The sequence below is a fragment of the Stomoxys calcitrans genome, chromosome 5 (genome assembly GCF_963082655.1).
Source record: "Stomoxys calcitrans chromosome 5, idStoCalc2.1, whole genome shotgun sequence".
Lineage (NCBI taxonomy): Eukaryota > Metazoa > Arthropoda > Insecta > Diptera > Muscidae > Stomoxys > Stomoxys calcitrans.
Window position 1 is genome coordinate 7,413,903 of NC_081556.1, and position 27,412 is coordinate 7,441,314.

The 27,412-nt window shown below is 36.7% G+C and overlaps 1 protein-coding gene across 2 annotated transcripts in view; it reads right to left on the reverse strand.

Annotated features, from left to right (window-relative positions):
- The window catches only part of LOC131998152 (uncharacterized), a 65,864-nt gene that overhangs the window by 1,489 nt on the left and 36,963 nt on the right, over window positions 1-27,412 (reverse strand). The window lies entirely within an intron of this gene.

A 27,412-nucleotide genomic window follows, 5' to 3' on the forward strand; every position in this document is an offset into this window, starting at 1 on the left:
ATTATAAGAATATTTTCGGTTAAAAGACTAGGTTTGGATATAAGAAAATGTTCTGTTTTACTACTACATTCGGTTATAAGACTACGTTCGATTACAATGCTGCGTTCGGTTTTAAAAGATTAAATCGTGGAATTTTTGCCTTCAGAGAAAATTTCATGAGAAATTTTGTCTTTAGAGAAAATTTTTTTGGAAATTTTGTCATTGGAGAAAATTTTATGGAAATTTTGTCTTTAGAGAAAATTTCTTGGAAATTTTGTCTTTAAAGAAAATTTCATGAAAATTTTGTCTTTAGAGAAAATTTCATGGAAATTTTGTCTTTAGAGAAAATTTCATGGAAATTTTGTCTTTAGAGAAAATTTCATGGAAATTTTGTCTTTAGAGAAAATTTCATGGAAATTTTGTCTTTAGAGAAAATTTCTGGAAATTTTGTTTTTAGAGAAAATTTTGTCTTCAGAGAAAAATTTTATGGAAGTTTTGTCTTTAAAGAAAATTTCATGGAAATTTTGTCTTTAGAGAAAATTTCATGGAAATTTTGTCTTTAGAGAAAATTTCATGGAAATTTTGTCTTTAGAGAAAATTTCATGGAAATTTTGTCTTTAGAGAAAATTTCATGGAAATTTTGTCTTTAGAGAAAATTTCATGGAAATTTTGTCTTTAGAGAAAATTTCATGGAAATTTTGTCTTTAGAGAAAATTTCATGGAAATTTTGTCTTTAGAGAAAATTTCATGGAAATTTTGTCCTTAGAGAAAATTTCATGGAAATTTTGTCTTTAGAGAAAATTTCATGGAAATTTTGTCTTTAGAGAAAATTTCATGGAAATTTTGTCTTTAGAGAAAATTTCATGGAAATTTTGTCTTTAGAGAAAATTTCATGGAAATTTTTGTTTTAAAGAGAATTTCATCAAAATTTTGTCTTTGGAAAAAATTTTATAAAATTTATGTCTTCAGAGAAAATTTCATGGAAATTTTGTCTTTAGAGAAAATTTCATGGAAATTTTGTCTTTAGAAAAAATTTCATGAAAATTTTGTATTTAGAGAAACTTCTATGGCAATTTTGTCTTAAGGGAAAATTTTATGGATTTTATTTATTTCTCCTAAAATAATTTATTAAAAAACCTTTTCTAGAGTTTTATACTCTCACTAAGGTTTATTTCTGATAAGTTATAAAATTTCACTTGTTGAATATTTTCAATTACATGTAAAAATGTTGACTAATACCAATTCTCTTATCCTAGATATTCTGTTTGGCAATACTCCTTTCTCTCTCCCTCTCTCCCTCGCTCTCTATTTTGGAATGGTTGATCCTCTAAGAGCAGAGCTGGCAAATATTTTCCCATTTTCAAAGAAAAACAAGGAAAAATTGAAACTTACATAGGGTGTGTAGGTGGGAAATTGGTCATCGGTGACAGTGTAGTTAGTCAAGTGGTACGGGTAGTTCTATTGCACAAAATTGAGATTCAAAAAATTTTTAGATATCATCATAAATTTATACTTACTCCTTTAATGGGACACTCATAGGGTAGATTACTGGTCCTCCTTGTTTCTTTTATGATCCGCTTCACCAAGGGCACATACATTATTTGACTCAACACTTCACAAATGTTCAGTTTCAAGTCCAGAAATGTCACCACTTTGTCGCTCTTTGCAATTTTAAATGAAGACAAAAGACGTACCTCGCTATCACTCGCCAAATCGTGATTAAATTCAACGTCAGAGTTTATAACAAAGTTATTGGTGGTTACTTTCAAATAGCGGCACTCTAGGCATTTGGTGACTTTTCCAAAATGATTGCATTTAAGTTCGTGTAACTCAACATTGAAACGTCTTTTGGCTGTCTGTTGGCGAACAAATAGGTATGGCACAGGTATTGCAAGTATTTTCCCGAAAAGGATTTTTACTAACCTCGATGGTGATAAAGGCACCGCACAATATTAAAAGGACTACAATTTTGAACGTCATGCTTTGTTTTCGTTTAAAGTATATCTGTTATTTCAAATATGGATAGCATTTGCTTTAGAAACATGGTTTTAAATAAATTGTTTTATAATTGCCTTAACGGTCAAGGTTTTGTGGATACACTTGAGTAGTTTTTAAAAATACTGAAAGCTTTTGTAAATGAATACCAAATCATATGGTAGGTGAAAAATCATGCATATATTATTTTCAGTTCCATTTTATTACTTTAAATAATGATAACAGATCTATAACATTTACGTCATTTTAATAAGAGAACATTTCGTAGAATTTTATCTTAAGAGAAAATTTCCTAGAAATTTTCGGCGTAGAGGTAAGCATGTTCGCCTATGATCAGTGCTGCCACTCAAGAAAATTATTGAATACCAAAATTTTAGAAAAATCCTACCAAACACAGCCAAAACCTACCAAATGTTCTTCAAGCCAACAACGCGGTATATGTTTTTGTACCAACAATGGTTGGCCATTTTGCCATTCCATTTGCAACACATCAAATTATATATGTTATATACGTACAAAGTAATCGTAAGTTGATAGTCGTTTTCCATGGTCGAACTAGATATGTCCGTCCGTCTGCTTGTTTAAATCAATCTACAGTCTTATGTTCAAACATGGCCCTTTATACTGATCTTCCAATAAGAAATCTTGAGATAATAAAAACTATATTACTGTCCCGATATCACTGAGCAACCGTGCCAAGCTTGGATAAAGCGATCTCCTGTTGTATGGGTTTGAACCCAGGAATGCGCTTTTACTACACATTTTCGCAATTATAGCGAGTTGCATGAACCCTTCAGCATCTGAGTATCACCAGATCTAAACATATTTGTATACAGTTGCCATACAGCATTATTTTCCGAACGAAGGCATCCAACACACAAAAAACGCATTTCTTAACCAGAACTTAAGAAATTTGGAAAAGAATCCTTAACACTCGTACCAGTTACAGCCATTATCAGAACTTACGCCTTTTTTACTGAAATTTAGCAGCTCATACCATACATAAAAACAACCGGTATAATCGAGGCGACGATAGGAAACCTGAAAGGAAGGGAAGAGGTTTCGGATCGGATACCTGAGATGAACCTTGAAGTCGAGTGCGAGGCACTGCTGCCATCGTCACAGCTTTGGATTGACCGAACCCTAGTATTGCCATCTGGAAGATCATGTTACACGAATGGATCAAAGTTAGCGGACAGAGTGGGCCTGGCGGTCTACATTGAGAACCCAGGGAATGAGATCTGTTTTAGGCTGCCTGGCCTGATAATACGGTCCTGCAGGCGGAGATCCGGACGATCATGGAATGCGGAAGTGGTGTGGTGCTCGAGTGTGAAACATCTTTACCGACAATAAAATTGCCATAAGGGCAATAACAATCGGGACGGTAAGGTCACGAACAGTCTTGCAGTGTAAGAAGGAGATTAATGTCTTCTCTGAGGATAGCAAAATCCGCATCGTTTGGGTGCGGGGCCATAACGAGTAAGGGGAAATGAAAGGTCAGACGATTTGGCGGTGAAGGCCAGACGACTGCCATCAATAAACTTGGTTAACCCGAAGCCTTTCGGGTCGACCCAGTCCCCGAGTTAAGGGAGTGGGCGACAAATGTGCATGCAACATTGTGGAACAGCGAAACGGTCGGTATAACGGCGAAAATCCTATGGGCGGTTTCAGATCTTGGAAGTTAAGTATTTTGGATTTATCCTCGCCGATTTTTTCTGTAATTAACTTGGTATTTATATGTTGGAAAAACCTACCAACCAGAGAACTGTATGAAACCCAAAATTTGGCACTCAATAGCCACTTTGGTCAAAGCAATTGTCTGTGTCGCATGCCACATAAAAACCACCATGTTTCAACTGTATCGCATGCCACATAAAAACAAGTTCGCTACAAACACACGCACAAATGCAATAGAGTGAGAGATGTGCGAACGTTTTAGTAATCAGTTAGTGGATTTTATTTTCAATTTGGTTGAAGGACATCGTGTGTTATTTGCAAATGAACACCACTCAGATGAGTGTCATTGTCAGTCATTCTAAAGACAAAATTTCCATGAAATGTTGTCTTGAGAGAAAATTTCATGGAAATTTTGTCTTTAGAGAAAATTCCATGGAAATTTTGTCTTTAGAGAAAATTTTATGAAAATTTTGTCTTTAGAGAAAATTTCATGTAAATTTTGTCTTTGGACAAAATTTTATGGACATTTTGTTTTTAGAGAAAATTTCATGAAAATTTTGTCTTTAGCGAAAATTTCATGGAAATTTTGTCTTTAGAAAAAATTTCATGTTAATTTTGTCTTTGGAGAAAATTTCATGTACATTTTTTCTTTAGAGAAAATTTCATTGAAATTTTGTCTTTAGAGAAAATTTCATTAAAATTTTGTCTTTAGAGAAAATTTCATGTAAATTTTGTCTTTGGACAAAATTTCATGTACATTTTGTCTTTAGAGAAAATTTCATGGAAATTTTGTCTTTAGAGAAAATTTCATGGAAATTTTGTCTTTAGAGAAAATTTCATGGAAATTTTGTCTTTAGAGAAAATTTTATGGAAATTTTGTCTTTAGAGAAAATTTCATGGAAATTGTGTCTTTAGAGAAAATTTCATGGAAATTTTGTCTTTAGAGAAAATTTCATGGAACTTTTGTCTTTAGAGAAAATTTCATGGAACTTTTGTCTTTAGAGAAAATTTCATGGATATTTTTTTTTTAAGAGAAAATTTTATGGAAATTTTTTTTTAAGAGAAAATTTTATAGAAATTTATTTTAAGAGAAAATTTCATAGAAATTTTGTCTTTAGAGAAAATTTCATAAAAATCTTGTCTTTAGAGAAAATTTTATGGAAATCTTGCCTTTAAACAAATTTCATGGAAATTTTGACTTTAGAAAAAATTTCATGAAAATTTTGTCTTGAGAGAAAATTTCATGGAAATTTTGTCTTGAGAGAAAATTTCATGAAAATTTTGTCTTGAGAGAAAATTTCATGGAAATTTTGTCTTAGAGAAAATTTCATGGACATTTTGTCTTCAAAGAAAATTTCATGGAAATTTTGTCTTTAGAGAAAATTTCATGGAAATTTTGTTTTAAGTGAAAATTTCATGGAAATTTTGATTCATGGAAATTTTGTCTTCACATAGAAATTTTGTCTCCAAAGAAAATTTATTGGAAATTTTGTCTTTGGAGAAAATTTCATGGAAATTTTTGTCTTTAGAAAAAATTTCATGGAAATTTTTGTCTTTAGAAAAAATTTCATGAAAATTTTGTCATGAGAGAAATTTCATGGAAATTTTTTTCTTTAGAGAAAATTTTATGGAAATTTTGTCCTTAGAGAAAATTTCATGGAAATTTTGTCTTCAGAGTAAATTTCAGGGAAATTTTGTCCTTAGAGAAAATTTTATGGAAATTTTGTCTTAAGAGAAATTTCATGGAAATTATTTCTTTTTGATTTAAAAGTTTGCGAAATATTGCTGAAGAACGCAGGTTTCAGAAAACATTTTTATTAAAATCTTGATTTTTACCAATATTCAAAGATATTTTTTATGTTAATGCGATAAACACTAACTATTTGGGAACAACAGATCCCTCAATATTAGAGCTGGCGAATAATTTGCCACTTTCAATATAGCTAACGGAAAAATTGAATTTAATGTAAGGCGTGTAAGTGGGGAAAAGATCATCTTTTATGCTGTAATTGGCCATGTAGTAGGGATGATTCTAGGGGTGACACAAACAAAACACAGACAGAAGTTAAAAAACGATATGTGTAAGTTTTATGACTTATGATTTACATACCCCCTTCAAAGGACAGGCATAGGGTAAGTTGCTGGTCCTTCTTGTCTCACTCCAGACACGCTTGATCAGTGGCACTGTCATTATCTGACTTAAAAAATCACAAATATTGGATTTTAGATCAAGAAATGTCATAATTTTAGCGCTATTGCCTAGTTGAAATGTGACCAGGATACGACCTTCGGCATTTCGCGATAACTCACGTTCCAATTCAAATTCAAAATTTGCTATGAAATGACTGAGAGCGATTTTCTTAAATCTGCACTCCAAGCGCTTAACGGTTGAGCCTAAACGATAACAGCTAATGTCTTTTATCTCAATGTTGAAGCGTCTTTTAGCGGCCTAGTGTTCGATAATTTTAAGATTTCATATAGAAAATTAAAAATACTAAACTTACTTTACAAGTAGGAAGAGCAAGCCACGAAATTAGAAACAAGAACCAAAATTTAGACAACATTTTAGATTAAAATGCCAAAGGGTAGTGGCTGAGTAGCAATTACTTGCTATCATAGGAAAATTTTCATTAAGGCGTCATTAAGCTAAAGTCTTTTTAATTATCACAAAGTTCAAAGAGACTTTTAGTTTTGACACGCTTGTGTTATTTTTTTTTATTTTTTGTATAAGTGAAAAATAATTACAAATTAAAAATTATTTAAAGTTATGAAACATTTTTATATAAAAGCTTTGCTAATGAAAATTCCTATTTAAAATGTAAATCATTATAAATTCATATCAATAAATACTATTAAAATCAAAACAAAACAAGTAAAAGCAAGCAAAGTTCGGCCGGGACGAATCTTGGGAACCCACCGCAATGGATTCTGCTACAATATGGGAGCTATATATGGTTATAGACCGATTTGGACCGCGGATAAAAATCGCGGCTTGTAATTGCTCAAGATGTCAAATCGGGAGATTGGTTTATATGGAAGCTATATCAGGTTCTTGACCGATTTGGACCATATTTAACACAGTTGCTGAAAGTCATAACAGAACACTATGTGCGAAATTTCAGTCAAATCGGATGAAAATTGAGGCCTCCAGGGGCTCAAGAAGTCAAATCGGGAGATCGGTTTATAAGGGAGCTCTATCAGGTTATAGACCGATTCGGACCATACTTGGCACAGTTGTTGGATATCATAACGGAACAACATAGGCAAAATTTCAGTCAAATCGGAAAAAATTGTTGCTTCCAGGGGTTCTAGAAATTAAATCGGGAGATCGGTTTATATGGGAGCTCTATCAGGTTATAGACCGATTCGGACCGTACTTGGCACAGTTGTTGGAAGTCATAACAGAACACCACATGCAAAATTTCAATCAAATTGGATGAAAATTGCTGCTTCCAGGGGCTCAAGAAGTCAAATCTGACGACCGGCAGGATTCCAACCCAGACGTTCAGTATTATAGTCAGACATGCTAACCTCTGTTCTACGGTGGCCTCCGAAGAGATGTGGCAGTAGGCTAAAAATTTGTTGCGTACACATGTAAAAGCCCTGAATGTATGGTAAGCATTTCAGCGGAGTGGGTTAGTGAATAATGAAGTGTTGAAGTCTGGTGCTACTGATCAACGGCGAAGAATGGTTGGCCTTGTTAGATCATTGACATAGGTATGACAGATGTTTGCAAAACTGCCTTTTAATTCAGTTCGCTACTTTTAATTTACCAGAGAAAATCTGGAATCAACAAAAATATTGGAGAAATATATGGGACACAAAAAAAGTCCTAAACTGGGAAGTGTATTAAAATTTTATGTGGCTACAAATTGAATCATCATATTCGATTAAACCTCCTGTTAAGGAGCTGGAAGCATTTTAAGTTTATGAACTGACTGAAATGAAGGCCGCCGTGACGTAGAAGCTACGATGTTCAAACATACTAATCCCTAGATCTTGGAAACTATCGATAATCGAGAAATTCGATATTTCTAATAATAAATATTGATAGTATCGATACTATCGTTAATTTCCCATCATCTATTGGGTTACCCAAAAACTAATTGCGGATTTTTTAAAAGAAAGTAAATGCATTTTTAATAAATCTTAGAATGAACTTTAATCAAATATACTTTTTTTACACTTTTTTTCTAAAGCAAGCTAAAAGTAACAGCTGATAACTGACAGAAGAAAGAATGCAATTACAGAGTCACAAGCTGTGAAAAAATTTGTCAACGCCGACTATATGAAAAATCCGCAATTACTTTTTGGGCAACCCAATATATTTCAAGCGAAAATAAGAAGCAAAAATCAGGAGATCGATTTATGTAGAAGCAGTATCAATGCACAGACCGAATAATACCAAACTTAATAAACTAAATTGCAAGCCATGAGAAAAATCATTGTACAAAATTTTACGCAAGGTGTACATTATGTGTGGGATCGCTTATTTTTGTTTAATTATGCAATAAATTTAACTTGCCGATAGTATCGAAAGGAAAGATATCAATCGATATTCAGAAAAAAAAATACAATATCGATTGTATCGATAGTGCCATCGATATTTTGTCAGCTCTTATCCCTAACCTATGGTGATGAACGCGTAGTCTGGAAACCTGACGAGAATATGAGAAAAAATTTCTTCTGTAATAAAGAAACTTCTCACAAAGAGATGTCGCTCAGTGGCAAGTTATTCGGATATATTGGGTTGCCATAAAAGTAATTGCGGATTTTTTAAAAGAAAGTAAATGCATTTTTAATAATACTTAGAATGAACTTTAATCAAATATTCTTTTTTTACACTTTTTTTCTAAAGCAAGCTAAAAGTAACAGCTGATAACTGACAGAAGAAAGAATGCAATTACAGAGTCACAAGCTGTGACAAAATTTGTCAACGCCGACTTTATGAAAAATCCGCAATTACTTTTTAGGCAACCCAATAGTAATGATGTGAGAGAAGTATCCGCGATGTTTCTTCATGGAATGTTTCTTGGCATAATTTGCACTAAAAAATGATTGTAGGTATTTGAAGTAGACCTAAAGTCATCTTGCACCCCTAGTACAATATTTCGAAGTTAAGTCAACTTTTACAAGTTCTTTGTTATCCTATGTTTGAATAGACAGTATTAAGTATGTTCTCGAGCTGGAAAAATCAAAAGAGCGCAAATAGACAAATCAAACGCACCAGCCCGTCGCTGTGCTGTTGGTTATTGTGGTGTAAGCACAAAAGCACTTGCAATGACATTCAATGAATGTTCAAGTTCACAACAAAAAGAGTTGAAATGCTTGTTGTTCTTAGCATTGATGATTAGTTTGTACTGGAATAGTGCAAAGTAAGGCTTTCTACTCCCTTATTGTGCTAAGGACAGTTAGATGGCTTCTCGAGCCCTGTTTCAAAACAAAAGCGTGATCTACACTGTAATCAATAGTCGTTGATTATGTAGAGAACCGTAATCAATTTGACAAAGATGTTGATGAAGTTACATAGGGATCAGAATTCTCGATTCACCTAGCCAGTCAAAGTGTTTCGGCAACACCACACACTTGTTTAACTTTTATAAGTTCTTTGAATAAATAAAATTGAATAAAATAATAAAAAAAATAAATTGAATAAATTCTTTGAATAGAAACCATTGAATATGATCTTGAGCCGGAATATGTTCGAAAAATCGCGTTAAGTCAAATATTGAGAACCTTTATAAGGGAAATTTGTTCATATTTTTGAAATAAGTTAATTTTGCCTAAGACTTAATTACGAAGGTGCAGACATTTTAAGTTATTTCCGGAATCAGTTCATATTTCGTAACGTTTTATAAGGGAGATATAAACATTTTAAGTTATTCAGTCAAAACACCAAACGAATAGGGTAAGTATCCTTTCAAGTATTCCATACATATTATCTGATATATATTTGACCTTAGAGCAGAACTTCATAAGAAGGTACAGACATTTTAAGTTATTTTCGGAATTGGATCATATTTTGTGAAGCTTTTTAGGAGAGATATAAACATTTTAAGTTATTCAAGCAAAGCACCAAATGAATAGAGTTTCCTTCTTAAGTATATCATTCATATTATCGGATATCTATTTGACCTTAGAGCAGTACTTCATAAGAAATATTTAAAAAAAAATGTCTTTCTTTATTTGCTGTACGCCTCTGACACACTCATTGTAGTGGCCTTGCTTAGTTTAATGAGATTCTATGGTGTGTTGTTGCTATTTTGTTCCATGTTTTCCTGCTTTCATTAATATCTTTGATCGAATGACGACAATAAAACTGATTTAATGTCTTATTTGGCTTTTGAAGCAATGTTTTTATGGCAACGCTGTTGCCGTTGTTTTCTTGTCATGGTCAGTGAAACTGACAAGCGAGAAACCCCATGTTGTTGTAGTGGTTCCTGCAACTTTTATAGGCTTGGACTCACCCATGATGTTGGGTGGCAAGCAATGGCGGCTCTTGACATCTTTGTTAATTGACAACTGTAATTGAATAAATTGCACAGGATTTGTGGCTTGCAGCAAGGTAGTTTTTTGCTGCCATGACCAAAGAATAAAAATGCAATTATTTTTTTGTGGCGTTCTTTTTTTTTTTTGCTGATAGGCTGATAGTTTCATGGTGAAGCCTTATAGTGTCATGAAGCAGGTATTTGTAACGAGATTTTTTTATACAGCAAACCGAGGCATTATTAAATCCATTCAATTATTACAAATTTAAAGTTTAACAATTTTTTTTATAAATTTTCAACATTTTATTTATTTTGTCCAATCAAAGAATTTGTCAAAATTTTGCTTATTTAAGTTTTCATATTTTTTTTAATATAAATTTTACTTTATTAAGATTACTTTTTTATATATTTTCTAGGACTTAGAATTCAATCTTTCCTGTTAGCCTTTCGTTTCACAATTCACTTTTCAATATAAGCGGATGTTCAATATGGCATTTTGGTGCAATTTCCATATTTGCATATTGATACAACTGATTGAAGTCCTTGAAATATTTATTACACAAGTTTGATATCTATGTAGCTGGTAATAGATAGCACAATAGTTTGAATAAATGGTGCGTTGAAAACAAAAATGATCTAAATCACAAAGAAAATATTAACAAAGTCTTTAGCTAGGTTCAGGTTTAATGAGAAGTCCAATCGAAAGTTGAGTTCGCTCGTATGTTAGTCCGGCCCATTGTGACATCCTAGCAAGCAAAAGAAGAAAAAGAACAAGTAAAAGCGTGCTAATTTCGGCAGAAAAGTTATGATGATGGAAAACACTTCCCCCGCTGCGTCCGAAGAGGGCACAGCGAGATGAAAGGATATGAAAACGAACAAGTAAAAATGTGTTATATTCGGCCGTGCCGACCTTTGGATATGCGTCACCATGGGTATATTCATCATCTTATTTTATTACAACTCCACTACCATATCTATTACATCTCCACTACCATACCCATGCTGGTCTGCATCAGGTGCCGAGAATTCTTGTACAAGTCACAGTTTCAGCATATGGCAGCTATATCTAAATATGGTCTGATCTGGATAATATTCTGCTCGGATCTGGTCTGAACGGAAGGCTAAAAACAACTCACTGTTTAAAATTCCCGAGAAAACGGACAAAAATGCGGGCTTAAGACCATAAATCGGCATATCGGCCTTTATAACAGCTATATCTAAATAAAGTCGGATATAGGCCATATTTAGGTCGGATGTTGAAAGTCTTAATACACTGTTTAAAATTACAGTGAAATCAGTTAATAAATGCGTTCTTTATAGGTCTTAGATCCAATGTTGGCAGGTCAGTCAGTATAGCAGCTAGACCGAAATAGGATGTGATGTGGACCATTTCCGGTTCAAACAACGGATGGCCTAGTCCAACTCACTGTCTTAAATTTCAGCAAAAATGGGTAATAAATAAGGCTTTAGACCCTAAATCGGCAGATCGGTCTATATGACACGGTATTATGACAGCTATGTCATAATACCGTAGCGCAGAGGTTAGCAAGTCCACCTATGACGCTGAACGCCTGGGTTCGAATCCTGGCAGGAATATCAGATTTTTTTTCAGCAGTGACTATCCCCTCCTAATGCTGGCGACATTTGTGAGGTACTTTGCTCTGTAAAAACTTCTCCCCAAAGAGGTGTCGCTCTGCGGCATGCCGTTCAGATTCGGCTATAAAAAGGAGCCCCCTTATCATTGAGACTTGACAATTTAAAGAGTTGAAATTTTGTGGATTTTCAAAAAATTCTTCTGCTCCATGTACCATACCAGACTACAGTGCCATTCATTATTTGCAAACCCATCATGTCATCATCAACAAAGTGATGTCGGTAGGCTAGACGATGCGTGCAAACATGAGACCATGGGTTCAAACCTCTGCGGCGACTAAATCGTTTTTAGAGTAGTAGTAGAGAGAGTCATGGAGAAAACCCGAGAGCAGGCAGTAAACGAACGAGAACAAGTAAGTAGCGCGTGCCTAACAAACACCCACTTCACACCATAGCACATGTACTGTGGAGTTTAATGGTTTTGCAGCTAATGAGTAATATTGTTGTTGTTGTTTTTATATGTTGGCTTTTTAACAACAAATTCTTGAGTTGCGTTGTTAAGATTCAAAATAAATTGTTGCAGGAAAATTAACAAATTTTGTCGTCGTTTTTTCGAATAAAGTTGTTGGTTTTCAAAAATATTTTTATCTGTGTAATGTCCACATATATCTCAGGTTTCGAAGGTGCCTGGTCTAACCTCATAGAGCCGTGCTCACGACCAGCAGTTTAACTGAAATACCGATGTCGATTGTATTCGCGCGAAAACCCCCAGTCCCGTCCCTGACACCATGCTGGTAAAGACCAATGTCTCATCCAGCTCAAAACCAGCATCCGCCTTCCGCTCCTCCCTTCCTTTAAAAAGCGAACAACCTGAACAACCTTTCCCGAGTGGAGCTTGCCGAGGGTAGTTCGAGACCCTCCTCAATCTGTATTCAGTATCCATACCCTCCAAAATGCAGCATTGGCCGTGTCCGACTTCTCTCAGAATGCCAAATTCCCTCAGCCTAAGCGATACTTTAGTGACACATACCAGTGCTCCATACGTCACCACTGGTCTCACAATGTCCGTGTACACCCAGTTTATCATTTTCGGGCTAGCTCCCCAGTTCCTACCGAACATCCTTCTGTAGGAGTCGAAGGCGCACATTACCTTTCTTGAGTATTTCTTTCCAGGGCAGTTTCGAATCGAAGACTAGGCCTAGGTATTTCGCCTGCTTTGACAACTGCAGCGGGGTTCGCTCCAAAGACGGGAGTCTGAAACCCGGTTTCTTATGTCTCTGAGTGAAGAGCACTGTCCGTCTTCCTTTCCATAATCTCGTTGACAGAAATCTGCTTCGAATCAACAGGAGATGTCGTCAGCATATGCCACAAGTTTCACTTTTTCTTCGCTGATATCCCATAGGACTTTGTTTATCACCAGGTTCCAGAGAATCGGCTTGAACACCCCTACTTGAGGCGTTCCCCTTGTCAAACGACTTCTGATCATACTTTCTCCAAGTCCGCATTAATAATCGTGCCATGAAGCATATTATCAGTTCACCGCGAGAAACTCGGGTGGATCCCCGTGCGGTTCAGGGCAGTGACTATCGACGGCGACCCTCAGTATCGAGAAAGGCCTCCATTGTGTACTCCTTCTGTCGGATGGACATTGCTAGAAAGCATCTTAATTCTGAGTTTGTTTCACATTTTTTGACCGTTTATAAGCTGAAACCCCTGTAAGTTTAATTGTATGAGTTAGACCATTTCATAATGCCAGCCTTCTATATGGGCCTTTGCAAGGATGTTGGAAGTCCAAACATACCATCGTTATGATCACTAACACCCTAAACGACGCATGTTCGCCTGTGACGCTAAATACCTGGGTTCGAAACCTGACGAGAACATTAGAAAAAATTTTCGCGGTGTTGGCGATACTTGCGAGGTTGTATGCCATTTAAATGGCTTCCAGATTTGACTTCCAGACCCTCTGCAGGGCACACTTCTTATCCGATTTAGCTGAAATTTTGTATTATGATATATGTGCTGAATATGGTCTGAATCGGTTCATAACCTGATATAGCTCCCATATAAGCCGACCTCCCGATTTGATTTCTTGAGCCCCTACAGTGCCCACTTCTTATCAGCTTTGGCTGATATTTTGCACAATGACCTCCAACTTACGTTCCAAATTTGGTGTAAATCGCCCTATAGCCTAATATAGCTCCCATATAAACCGGCCTTCCGACTTGATTTCTTGAGCCTCTAGAGGGCACATTTCCTATCCGATTTGGCTGAAATTTTTTATTATGATGTCTTTTATGACATTAAATGGATGTACCAAGTATGGTTTGAATCGGTCTAAAACTGATATAGCTCCCATATAAACCTTTCTCCCGATTTTACTTCTGAGCCTCTAGAGGGCGTAATTCTTATCAGATTCAGCTGAAATTTTGCACAGTGACTTCTTCTATGCCCTCTAATATACGTGCCGAATATGGTCTGAATTGGCCCACAACCTAATATAGCTCCCATATAAACCAACCTCCCGATATGATTTCTTGAACCTCTAGAGGGCAAATTTCTTATCCGAATTAGCTGAAATTTTGTACTATGACGTCTTCTATGACATTAAATGGATGTACCAAGTATGGTTCAAATCGGTCTAAAATCTGATATGGCTTCCATATAAACCAATCTCCCGATTTTACTTCTTGAGTCTCTAGAGGGCGTAATTCTTATCCTATTGAGTTGAAATTTTGCACAGTGACTTCTTCTATGCCCTCTAAACTACGTGCCGAATATGTTCTGAATCGGTCCAAAACCTGATATAGCTCGCACGTAAACCGATCTCCCCATATTACTTCTTAAGTCCCCCTAGGGCGCAATTTTAATCCGATTTGGTTGAAATTGTGTACAATGGGATCTTGTCTTTAACATCCAAGCCAAATATGACCCGAATTGGTTTATAACCTGACTTAGCTCCAATAGCGTAGCAATTCTTATTCATTATGCTTTGTTAGCCTATAAAGATATACCGGGCAAAGAACTTGAAAAATGCGATCCATAGTGGAGGATATATAAGATTCGGCCCGGTCAAACTTAGCACGCTTTTACTTGTTATCCTTCATTTGTATATCCACCATCATAGAATAGGGGGAAAATTTCAGATCGTCATAAAATTCTAAAACGGTGTCTGTGTATCTGTCCGTCCGTCAGGCTGTTCATCCGTCTGTCTGTCCATCCGTCTGTCTGTCCATCCGTTTTTCTGCCCATCCGTCTGTCTGTCCATCCGTCTGTCTGTCCATCTGTCTTTCTGCCCATCCGTCTGTCTATCCATCCGTCTGTCTTTCCATCCGTCTGTCTGTCTGTGTGTCCTTCTTTGAAATTTGAGATACTTAGCTAAAATTTTGCACAGATCCTTATTTTTTCAAGTCGCAGTATAAGTTCTTGAACGGTCCAAATCGGATCATATTTGGGTACAGCTGCCATATAGACCAATGTTCTGATTTAGGATTTTGAGCTCATGAAAGACCCATTTATTATCAGAATTCTCAGAAATTTGAAACTGTGAGTTGTACTTGGGCCCCTGAAATTGGAACCGAATATGGTCCATCTCGGGTCATATTTACATATAGCTGCCATGTAACCGATTTGTGGATTCAGGATTTTAAGTCCATAAAAACCGCATTTATTGAAACTATTAGTTGTACTTGGGCCCCCGAAATAGGAACCGAATATGGTCCATCTCGGGCCATATTTACATATAGCTGCCATGTAACCGATTTGCGGATTCAGGGTTTTAAGCACATAAAAACCGCATTTATTGTTCGATTTCGCTGAAATTTTAAACAGTGAGTTGCAGTAGGATACTCAATATTTGAACGGATTGTAGTCCAGATCGAATCATTTTTTTATATAGCTGTCATTTAGACCGATGTGCGGATTCAGCGACTTAAACACATAAATTCCGCATTTATCACTCGATTTCTCTGCAATTTGGAAAAGTAAGTTGAACAAGGCCGCTCGATATTGGACCGGAGTATGGCCCACATCGGACCACATTTGGATATATCTGCCATTAAGGTCGATCTGCCAACTTTGGGTCTTAAGTGCGTAAAAGGCGCATTTATTATCCGACTTCGCCCAAAATTTAGTTTGTTTGGGCCACCCGATATAGGAACCAAGTACGGTCCACATCAGACCAAATTTAGATATAGATGCCGTACAGACCGATCTGCCGATTTAGGATCTTAAATATATCAAAGGCGCGTGCATTACCCGATTTAACTTAAATTTGGCGCAATGAGTTGGATTGGTTCAGCCGATATCCGAACCGATTATGGTCCACATAACACCTTATTAGGTTGCAGAAGGGCAACCGCTATGCGCACGAGGTATTGTCGAGATCGAATCGTATTTGGATATAACTGCCATAGAGACCGATCTGCGGATTCAGGGTCTTAAGGCAATAAAAGCCGCATTTGTAACCCAAATTCGCTGAATTCGATTTGATTTGATTTTTGGCCCAATCCAACTCACTGTGCCATCAGGGCCAGCCTATATCCGAACCGATTATGGTTTGTTATAGCTGCCGTTTAGCCCTATCTGCCGATATAAGCTCTTACACTGATAAAAGTCTCATTTATAAACCGTTTTTTCTGAAATTTTAGCCTATAATTTTTATAAGGCTGAACCAAATATGCCCAGCTCGACCCAATATGGATATAGTAGAGCTATAATAAAATAGGATGATAAATATATCCATGGTGCGAGTATCCAAAGTTCGGCATGACCGAATGCGCTTTTACTTGTTTTTCGTTGCTTTGTGGTTGTGTTCGGTCATTTTATGGTTGAGTTCCTGTTGGAACTGATATGTGTTGCATAGCCCTTGAGGACTTCCATGGCCTGTTCGTGTTTTTTATGTTCTTTGATTCTTATTCTGTACGCAGGCTTTGGGTCTGCTTAGGGCAATTCCTCCTTTCCGTAGTTGAGCAGTCGAGGACAATTTGTAATCCAACTGGTAGTAGTCTTTGGGCTACGAAGTCTGACCTGATACTTTAATCTGGTACGTGAGGCCCAGTTGGGAGCAACTTGGTGTCTGTGGATTAAATCCATATCGCACTTATAAAGTCTGACCTTATACTTTAATCCGGCAGGTGAGGCCCCATACCAAGCAACTGTGGACTAAGCCGACTAAGGACTAAGACTAAGAATCGCGTTTAGAGCTATGCTCTTTGTGGAGTTGCCTTTCCAATAGGGTGCCGTGACGCATAGATCGGAAGGTGTTTTATATAGTGCTCCGCTCCTAACCAAGGGTATTAACACCTCCAACTACGTGGGCTCGAATTGAACATGCTTGTTATTGAACATGGGGGCTTGAAGTGGATTAAATTGTCTAAGTGATTCAGACTGCCACTTAAACTCTACCTAACCTATTCAAAATTTTTGGTCACAGACCGCATAATATTCCCCTTTTTTTTACTGATAGATCATTTAGTTATGTTCCGCTATATGTGAGTTCATGTTTTGTTTATATGTGTTTTCCAAGAAGTCGTATAAAAATAAACCTCATTCTATAGAAAGACCCATACATTGGACTTTGGTCTCATTAAATATTCTCCAATTCATGCTAAAGTCCTAGCTGTTGGAATAGCAATCACGTGTTGTTTACTTATGAGTTCCCCAAACAAAGTCCAACGGAAATAAAATATTTTGCTATTGTTGCCATGCTTACTGTTGCTGTTGCTATTGTTATAGTCCATTTAGAATCATAAATATTTTAGAAAATTTTCAATAAATCTATTATTGACATAACAAAAATCTCATGCCATTTAACAATGACGCTCTGTTATGGCAGTGGTGTTAGTGTTAGTGAATGTTGATTGATTGTGTATGTGGTGTTATTGCCATTGCCATTTTACAGCAGGTGACTGCAATTGCAGTAGGTGAGAGCCATGTTGATTTGTTGGTTTGATTATGCAGTTGGCATATAAAAATAAAAACAAAATATATACAAAAACAATTGATTTTTAATATTTTGTATATGTTTACAAATTGAATGGAATGAAAAATTATGGAAAATATTGACAAGGGCAAATCAAATGACCACAAAGCGAAATAAAGGTTTTAAACAAAAACGGAAGACATTGACAAAACTTCCGAAAGATGCACAGAGACTTGTGTATACCATGGGAGTCTTGCAGTTGCATGGACAAAAAAATCGAACACTACAACACACATACAAATGCATTGGAAGAAGAACAGTTAGCAGACAGGGTGTAAAATCGAACAACATACGCCCCTTGAAGACTTTACATCTAAAAATTGTTCGATGAAATTTCCACCATGGATTAAAACGCGTCACACTAGGATTAATGTTGTAATATCTTCTGGCTTTACTATTCCATTGGAAAACAAGTTCGGCCGGGCCGAATCTTGGAAACCCATTACAATGGATTCAACTAAAAATTTATACAAACTAAATTGAGTTGAAGGGCATAATTTTATCCTACATATTAAACTTCTCTCAAACCAACAAACATTAAAGCTTCTAGGAACCGAACAAGGATGATCGAGAGACCGGTTTATATGGGAGCTATATCAGGTTATAGACTGATGTGGACAGTATTTGGCACAGTTGTTGGAAGTCATAACGAAACACCGCATGCAAAATTTCAGCCAAATCGGACAAAAATTGCGGTTGTGATAACTCAAGAAGCCAAATGGAGAGATCGGTTTATATGCCAGCTATATCAGGTTATAGACCTATTTAGACCGTACTTGGCAAAGTTGTTGAAAGTCATTACAGAACACTGCATGCCAAATTTCAGCCAAATCGGACAAAAATTGCGGTTGTAAGGGCTCAAGAAGTCAAATCGTGGGATCGGTTTATATGGGAGCTACATCAGGTTTTTGACCGCTGTAGACTGTACTTAGCACAGTGGTTTGAAGTCATAACAGAACACTACATGCAAAAATTCAGACAAATGGGACAAAAAAGGAGGGTTCTAGGGGCTCAAGAAGTCAAATCGGGAGATTTGTTTACATGGAAGCTATATCAGGTTATAGACCAATTTGGACCGTACTTGGCATAGTTGTTGAAAGTCATTACAGGACAAAAATTGCGGCTTGTGAGGGCTCAAGAAGTCAAATACGGGGATCGGTTTATATGGGAGCTATATCAGGTTTTTGACCGCTGTGGACCGTACTTAGCACAGTGGTTTGAAGTCATATCAGAACACTACATGCAAAATTTCAGCCAAATCGGACAAATATTGCGGCTTCTAGGGGCTCAAGAAGTCAAATCGGGAAATCAATCAAATCGGCTACCGTAGCGCAGAGGTTAGCATGTCCGTCTATGACGGTGAACGCCTGAGTTCGAATCCCGGCAACATTTGTTAGGTACTATGCCATGTAAAACTTCTCTTCAAAGATGTGTCGCACTGCGACACGCCGTTCTGACTCGGCTACAAAAAGGAGGCCCCTTATCATTGAGCTTAATATTGAATAGGACAGCACTCATTGCTGAGAAGTTTGCCCCTGTTCCTTAGTGGAATGTTCAAAATTTGCAATTTGACCGATTTGGACGGTACTTGGCACAGTTGTTGAAAGTCCTAACAGAAAATTATATGCAAAATTTCAGCCAAATCGGACAAAAGTTGCGGCTTCCAGGGTCTCAAGAACTATAATCGGGAGATCGGTTTATATGGGAGCTATATCAGGTTATAGACCGATTTGGAAAATGGGTCTGGCAGTTAATGGATATAAGACGAAATGGATGGTTTCAACTTCCGAAACACCTTGTAACACCGGTCAGATAAAGAAAATTGGCAACCGCAACTTTGAGATAGTCAGCAACTTTATCTACCTCGGCACCGCTGTAACCGAAACGAATGACACCAGTTTTGAAATAAGAATAATACTGGCAAACAGATTCTACTTTGGACTAAGTAAGCAGTTTAGAAACAAGGCCACCTCTCGACGGACGAAGATTACACTATACAAGACACTGATACTACCCGTGTTGTTATATGGTTCTGAGGCATGGGTACTTGTGAGAGTAGATAAGGAAGTGCCTGGAGTGTTTGAGAGAAAGATTCTTTGTAAAATATATGGACCAGTTTGCGTTAATGGAGAATATAGGCGACGTATGAACCACAAGCTCTGTATGACGACGATAGTATAGCAGTGTTTGCATGCGATGATAGCATGCGATGTCGCATGGAGTGTTCGAGAGAAAGATTCTTTGTAAAGTATATGGACAAGTTTGAGTTAATGGAGAATATAGGCGTTGTGTGAACCAGGAGCTGTATGACGACGATAGTATAGTTAAACGCCTGCCCTAGTTCATGTTGCCAGAATGAATGTCAGAGATTATAGAAATAGCGCAGAAGAAGCTGCTTGGAACGCTATTCTACTTTCGGCTAATGAAACATATATTCTGTCATAGCCAATTAAAGTAAGTAAAGTAAGAGTATGTTTGTGTCTTCATCCCTGATAAGTTTCTTTGAAAAATGCAGATATTGAAACTTTGCCTCAACTTTACAATCCAACTTCGTTTTTCATTGTTCGAATATTTTTTTTTTTTTCGTTTTTGCTGCTTCACTTTTAGTAATAACTTGTCATCATCAAGTGTTGTTAGTTTTTCTCCTTCCTGTAAAATTTCTATTTAAATATTTTATTGTGATTATTTGCAAAAGCTCACACTCATACACAGTTATTGTAGTGGTTGTAGTTTTTGCTTGGTGTGTGGCGTGTGTACCATGCATGACCAAGGCTCTAAACATAACTGTAAATTTTTAATTAGAAAATAAAACATATGTACACATAAACAAACAATCCAACACCCGACAATGCACACTGCGAGGCAGTTTGCCATCCAACAGAGAGTAATAATAATTTTTCCAATTGGAATTTTAAAATAGTTGAGATTATTTGAAATTTGTATGAGTTTAGTTGCTTCATGAATATTTGAAATACATAAATTAAATGGGCTGTTTGTTCAACACTTTCTTTGCCTTGGTTTTAAATTGATTTTGCAATTTTGATTATAACAAAGTGTTAAAAAAATAAAAAGAAAATAAACTCTTAACAAAAGTTTTTGTTTTTGTTTCTTTGATATAGAAGCATACAATCGTTTAAAAAATTTAAAAATTGATAAATTCGAGTGCAATTTATTTGAAAGCATTTTAATCAATAGTTTGTTTAAAAAATAGTATTGGTGGCATTGAGTATTGAGATTCCTACTGTCCCCACCTACTCGGCTAAAATCCTTTGACAATGTATTGTTTGTTCAACACATAGTTTTTTTGTAGTACAATTTAATTGAAAATAGTCGAAATACTAGTTAACGGCAGAACTTTTTTCCCGTTAGCCAAATAGAGATTAGATTTCCAAGCGCCTTTATTTGCTGCGCCCTTCTCCAATGTCGGACACCAATTTTTGAGATGTCTTTTACCATTTGATCTTTCCATCGGAGTTTTGGTCGTCCCAGTGTGCGTGTATCATAGTACTCGCCTTCAAAAGACTTCTTCGCTGAAGCTTCTTTATGCATTTTGACAACATGATCTTGCCAACCCAACCGCTGTAACGTTCGATACGTTTAACTATGCTAACGTCGCACAGTGTAGCCAAATCGAAAAATCTTGGAAATATTTCTGGAACTTTTGAACAGATTGAGATATGTACACGAAACTTGACATGCTCAATGCTGAGGTGTTTTCTAATAAGTATGATGAAGCTGATCCATGGTGTTTGAAAATTAGTCATCTCAAGCATGTCATTAATTAACCGACTAAAATTTTCAAAAAAAAAATCTAAGAAAAAAAAGTAGAGATTTTTTTGAATTTGCAGATAATAATGTCCTTTAAAAACTAAAAATAAATTATGCCCGAAATTTTTTACAAAAAATCCCCAAAATACCCCTTTCGGGCAAAGATGGTTTCAAAATCGGCATTTTTAAGTAAATTTGCTGTGAAGGATACAAATATTACTAGGTGCACATATTTTTTGCATGGGTTTAAAGGACATATGAAGGAAAAAAACCTTAGCCCGAATGGGGAAACCGGACTTTGGAGTTTGAGAACTCGAGAGTTTTTTTTTTTTAATTTTTATACCCTCCACCATAGGATAGGGGTATACTAATTTCGTCATTCTGTTTGTAGCTACTCAATTCGTCTTAGACCCCATAAAGTATATATATTATTGATTGTAGTGACATTTTATGTCGATCTAGCCATGTCCGTCCGTCTGTCTGTCGAAAGCACACTAACTTTCGAAGGAGTAAAGCTAGCCGCTTAAAATACTTCCTATTAGTGTAGGTCGGTTGGTATTGTAAATGGGCCATATCGGTCCATGTTTTGATATAGCTGCCATATAAACCGATCTTGGGACTAGACTTCTTGAGCCTCTAGAGGCTGCGATATAAACCCATCTTAGGACTTGACTTCTTGAGCCTCTAGAGGGCGCAATTCTTATCCGATTAGAATGAAATTTTGCACGACGTGTTTTGTTATGATATCCAACAACTGTGCCAAGTATGATCCAAATCGGTTCATAACCTGATATAGCTGCCATATAAACCGATCTTGGGTCTTGATTTCTTGAGCCTCTAGAGAGCGCAATTCTTATCCGTTTGGAATGAAATTTTGAACAACGGATCCTCTCATGACCATCAACATGGTCTGAATCGGTCTGTAGCCTGATACAGCTGCCATATAAATCGATTTCTCCATTTTACTTCTTGAGCACCCAAAGGTCGCAATTCTTATTCGAATTGGCTGACATTTACACAGGTCTCCAACATATAATTTAATTGTGGTCTAAACCGGATCATATCTTGATATCGCTCTAATAGCAGAGCAAATCTTTTCTTATATCATTTTTTGCCTAAGAAGAGATGCCGGAAAAAGAACTCGACAAATGCGATCCATAGTGGAGGGTATATAAGATTCGGCCCGGCCGAACTTACCTATTTTGAAATATATACAGCACCAGTTTAAGTTGATATATCTTATTCAAATTTCACTTAAAACACATCTAAAATAGAAAATTAAAAAATGAGAAAATTAAAGTATTTATACAAGTTTTTCCAATAAAGACAATCAATGAAAATCCATTTTTTGACTTCAAAACTGTATGACTTTTAACTGAATTATCATGTGTGGACATTTTTGGCGGCAAAGTCTTCGTAAATTTTGACACAAATCCAAATCATGCATAAAAATGAAACTCGAACCACAAAAGCCTTCGTAAATTGCAAAATACGAAACAGGCCTCGGTCAAAAATGCAAAAAGAAATTAAAAGTCGTATAACCCCAAAACTAGTGAAGATATTATAGACCTCAAGCGAACTTTTTTCATAGCGATTTTTGAGCACTATCCAGCAAAAAAATTGGAAATCGGACCACAAAAGAAGATTAAACAGCCCCAATAAATTTTCAAAATGATAAGGTGACCAACTTTAGTGGACAACTTAAGGCCTTGAAATCTTGCACACTATCTCGTTAACACCTCAGCTCTCACCATTCCAAATTTAAAAGAGATATCTCTACCATATTTATTTTATACGATTTTTTCGATTTTCTCCCACTGTGTGGCGATGCCGTGGTAGGTAAGTTGTTGACTACCTCAATGTTGTGGTTCCGAATTTTCTTCATTTTCTTTATCTATTCAAGTGTACAAGAAGTTGTGGAAGTTGATACCATTCAACTTTTCTTATCTCCATTTCCTACCACACCCACATTCACCACATTTTGATTCCTTCAAAGGCTGCAGTTACTACTTAAGGTGACCGACCTATGGTATCGATGTCGTCGGCATAGCATGTGTTCTCTTGTGATTAGTTTGCCATATCTATCTTGTCTTAAATTTCGTTTGGAACTGAACGGTTTGGAGAGACTCTTATTGCAAAGAAAATCTTCGATCATTGAGCTCGTCTCGAAAGAGAAACAAACAAAAATTGTGAAATCTTCGCCTTAACAGGCAAAAAACTTGAAAATGAAAAATTCGGCAGAGTCCGGCCGGGATTCGAACCTGGCTACACGGAGCAACAGCCAGAGCTGTTGCCGTTGTATAGCGTTCGAAGTTATCAATCCAACTTCCAACAGATGGACAAATTCATGTGTACCATGGAAGTAGTGTAATTGTCGCAGAAAAAAAATCTGTCATTACAAGAAAACGCATGCCTAGGGAAAAGTACAGCTAATAGACAGGGTTGTCGAGCGTGGTTAACGTGGTATTTGTATCTTAGAGTCGTTTTCGCAATAAATACGATTCAAATACAATATACCTAAGCACGGCCCTTGAACCCATCACACCTAATATGGTTGAAAAAATATTCTAACTAAAGACGAAACGCCTACCATGGTGGTTGGTGTGTTGCGATCTCTGGCTTTCCTTTTCAATTTGCAAAGAAAATCTCCGATTATTGAACTTGTCTCGAAAGAGAAACAAACAAAAATTGTGAAATGTAATGATCTACGTTCTAACAGGCAAAAAAACTTGAAACTGAGACTCTTTCCTATTCCTACTGAGGATCGTGTATTGGCCATCCTGCAGGACCTTATTGATTTTTCAGGAATAACAAACTCAGATATGGGCTGTCGAAAGCGGCTTTGTAGTCAACAAAGAGATGGTAGATGTTGATTTGTCCTTCTCGGGTCTTTTCCAGTATTAGGCGCTGTGTGAACTTAACTTTAACTTTTTACGCAGCACCCTTGAGAGCATCTTGTATGCGATGGGGAGGAGACTTATCCCTCTGTAGTTGGCACATTCCGTCTTGTCTCCTTTCTTGTGTAAGGGACATAGTATGCTGAGGTTCCTATCATGGGGTATGCGTTCTTCTAGCCAGATTGCGCAGAAAAGCTGATGCCTACGCCTTATCAGCGTGTCGCCTCCATGCTTAAATAGTTCAGCGAGCAACCTATCGGCCCCTGCTGCTTTGATATTCTCAAGTCGGGTTACAGCTACTTGGACCTCATTCTGACTAGGAAATAAACATTCTATACCATCATCAGGGATTGGTTCTGCGGTATCCTCTTCGCCTTCATCGTCGGTCAGTAGTATCTGGGTAAAATTTTATTTCCAACTTCTCAGCGCACTATCTGTACCAGTTACCAGATTTCCTTCTTTCTCTCTGCAGGAGGATGTGCCTGCACCAAAGCAAAATTAGTTTGAAGTTTAATTCTTTGGTAGAATTAAACTTCAAATTAACTCCTGTACATCGCAATACGCTCACACTGACGCCGCACTTCATTCTGACTCCTGTACATCTCAATTCGCTCACACTCACGTCTTTCCATTTCCTTTTTCTTTCTGCGGAATAGACGTTTCTCCTCTCTCCTTATCACCCGATACCTCTCCTTCATTTGGCACGTTGCAGGGTTGCTCTATATGCCGCATTCATGGCTTTAGTAGCATCTCGACACTCTTGGTTATACCCTGGGTGTCTTGGGGAAGGCTTCAGGTACCCAAGTACGGATTTCGCGGCATTTTTCATGGAGTGGGCAATGGCTTACCACTGCCCCATTATATCATCGGAACAAGGAGTGCTTTTATCGAGCAGTTGGATCAGTCGAGTAGAGTATGCCGTTGACATCTGTTGTGTATGAAGCTTTTCAATGTCCAGCTTTTGTGCAGTATCAGATCTTATCTTTTTCGCCATACTCAAAAGGGTGCGAAGCTTTGCTGCAACAAGGTAATGCTCCGAATTTATATTTGCTCCAAGGATGTACGATCGGAACATCTTACACGCTGAAAGAATGCTTTTCATCTATCACAACGTGATCAATTCTTGATCTGGGGACAACCAAGTGTCATTGTGAATTTTTTATGTTGTAATCTGATGCTGCTAACTAGAGATTTTCATTATTATCAAAATTGTATCTATCTAAATTTTCTCTTTTTTTGGCTTACCAAAATGTACAAACTTTCGTAGAAACAGCTTCAACCAGTTCAATTATAAAATCAACATGTTGTTATTCTCCCGGTAATGGCCAATATGAAGTATTCCATTATCACACATCATATACTCAAATTGCATACATTTTTGCCAATTGACACCTTTTTTGACAACACCTATTAAATATATTATAAATAGTTGCCACAGCAAAGTGGCAATTTATCATTGACATCATCATAAAAAAAAAACAATTTTATATGAAAATTTAGACTCCTCTTTACTGCACATTTAATGATATGTTCGTATAGTTGGTATGGACTTCAATTCAGTGGATAGCCACTATAATTGAGTTTTCATATGGATGGTGTTGCTTGTCACCAACAACATTTTACACGATGGCAATGAATTACGTTATAAAAATTGCAGAGCAATTAATATTTTGAACGTTATTACCATGGGGATAGGATGTCGATGATGATGATATGAATGACCACGATGATGACCACTAAGGAGCTCTATGCAAATCATAGGCAAATTATTAACAACAAGTATTTGGCGACCAAATATCACTTATTGCTGAATGAAAAAAACACCAAACTCGATTTGCAAGTTAGAAATGGATATACATATGAAGATTTTAGAAAAAATTCTACTATGATGCATCAACATCATATAAGGAAACCATAGAAATTAGACAGAAAGCAGTTTCTCCTGACTGACACATGGACATTTTATAAAACAAATCTCAAAAAAAAATTCAATATATAAAGGGTGATTTTTTTGAGGTTAGGATTTTCATGCATTAGTATTTGACAGATCACGTGGGATTTCAGACATGGTGTCAAAGAGAAAGATGCTCAGTATGCTTTGACATTTCATCATGAATAGACTTACTAACGAGCAACGCTTGCAAATCATTGAATTTTATTACCAAAATCAGTGTTCGGTTCGAAATGTGTTTCGCGCTTTACGTCCGATTTATGGTCTACATAATCGACCAAGTGAGCAAACAATTAATGCGATTGTGACCAAGTTTCGCACTCAGTTTACTTTATTGGACATTAAACCAACCACACGAATGCGTACAGTGCGTACAGAAGAGAATATTGCGTCTGTTTCTGAGAGTGTTGCTGAAGACCGTGAAATGTCGATTCGTCGCCGTTCGCAGCAATTGGGTTTGTGTTATTCGACCACATGGAAGATTTTACGCAAAGATCTTGGTGTAAAACCGTATAAAATACAGCTCGTGCAAGAACTGAAGCCGAACGATCTGCCACAACGTCGAATTTTCAGTGAATGGGCCCTAAAAAAGTTGGCAGAAAGTCCGCTTTTTTATCGACAAATTTTGTTCAGCGATGAGGCTCATTTCTGGTTGAATGGCTACGTAAATAAGCAAAATTGCCGCATTTGGAGTGAAGAGCAACCAGAAGCCGTTCAAGAACTGCCCATGCATCCCGAAAATGCACTGTTTGGTGTGGTTTGTACGCTGGTGGAATCATTGGACCGTATTTTTTCAAAGATGCTGTTGGACGCAACGTTACGGTGAATGGCGATCGCTATCGTTCGATGCTAACAAACTTTTTGTTGCCAAAAATGGAAGAACTGAACTTGGTTGACATGTGGTTTCAACAAGATGGCGCTACATGCCACACAGCTCGCGATTCTATGGCCATTTTGAGGGAAAACTTCGGAGAACAATTCATCTCAAGAAATGGACCGGTAAGTTGGCCACCAAGATCATGCGATTTGACGCCTTTAGACTATTTTTTGTGGGGCTACGTCAAGTCTAAAGTCTACAGAA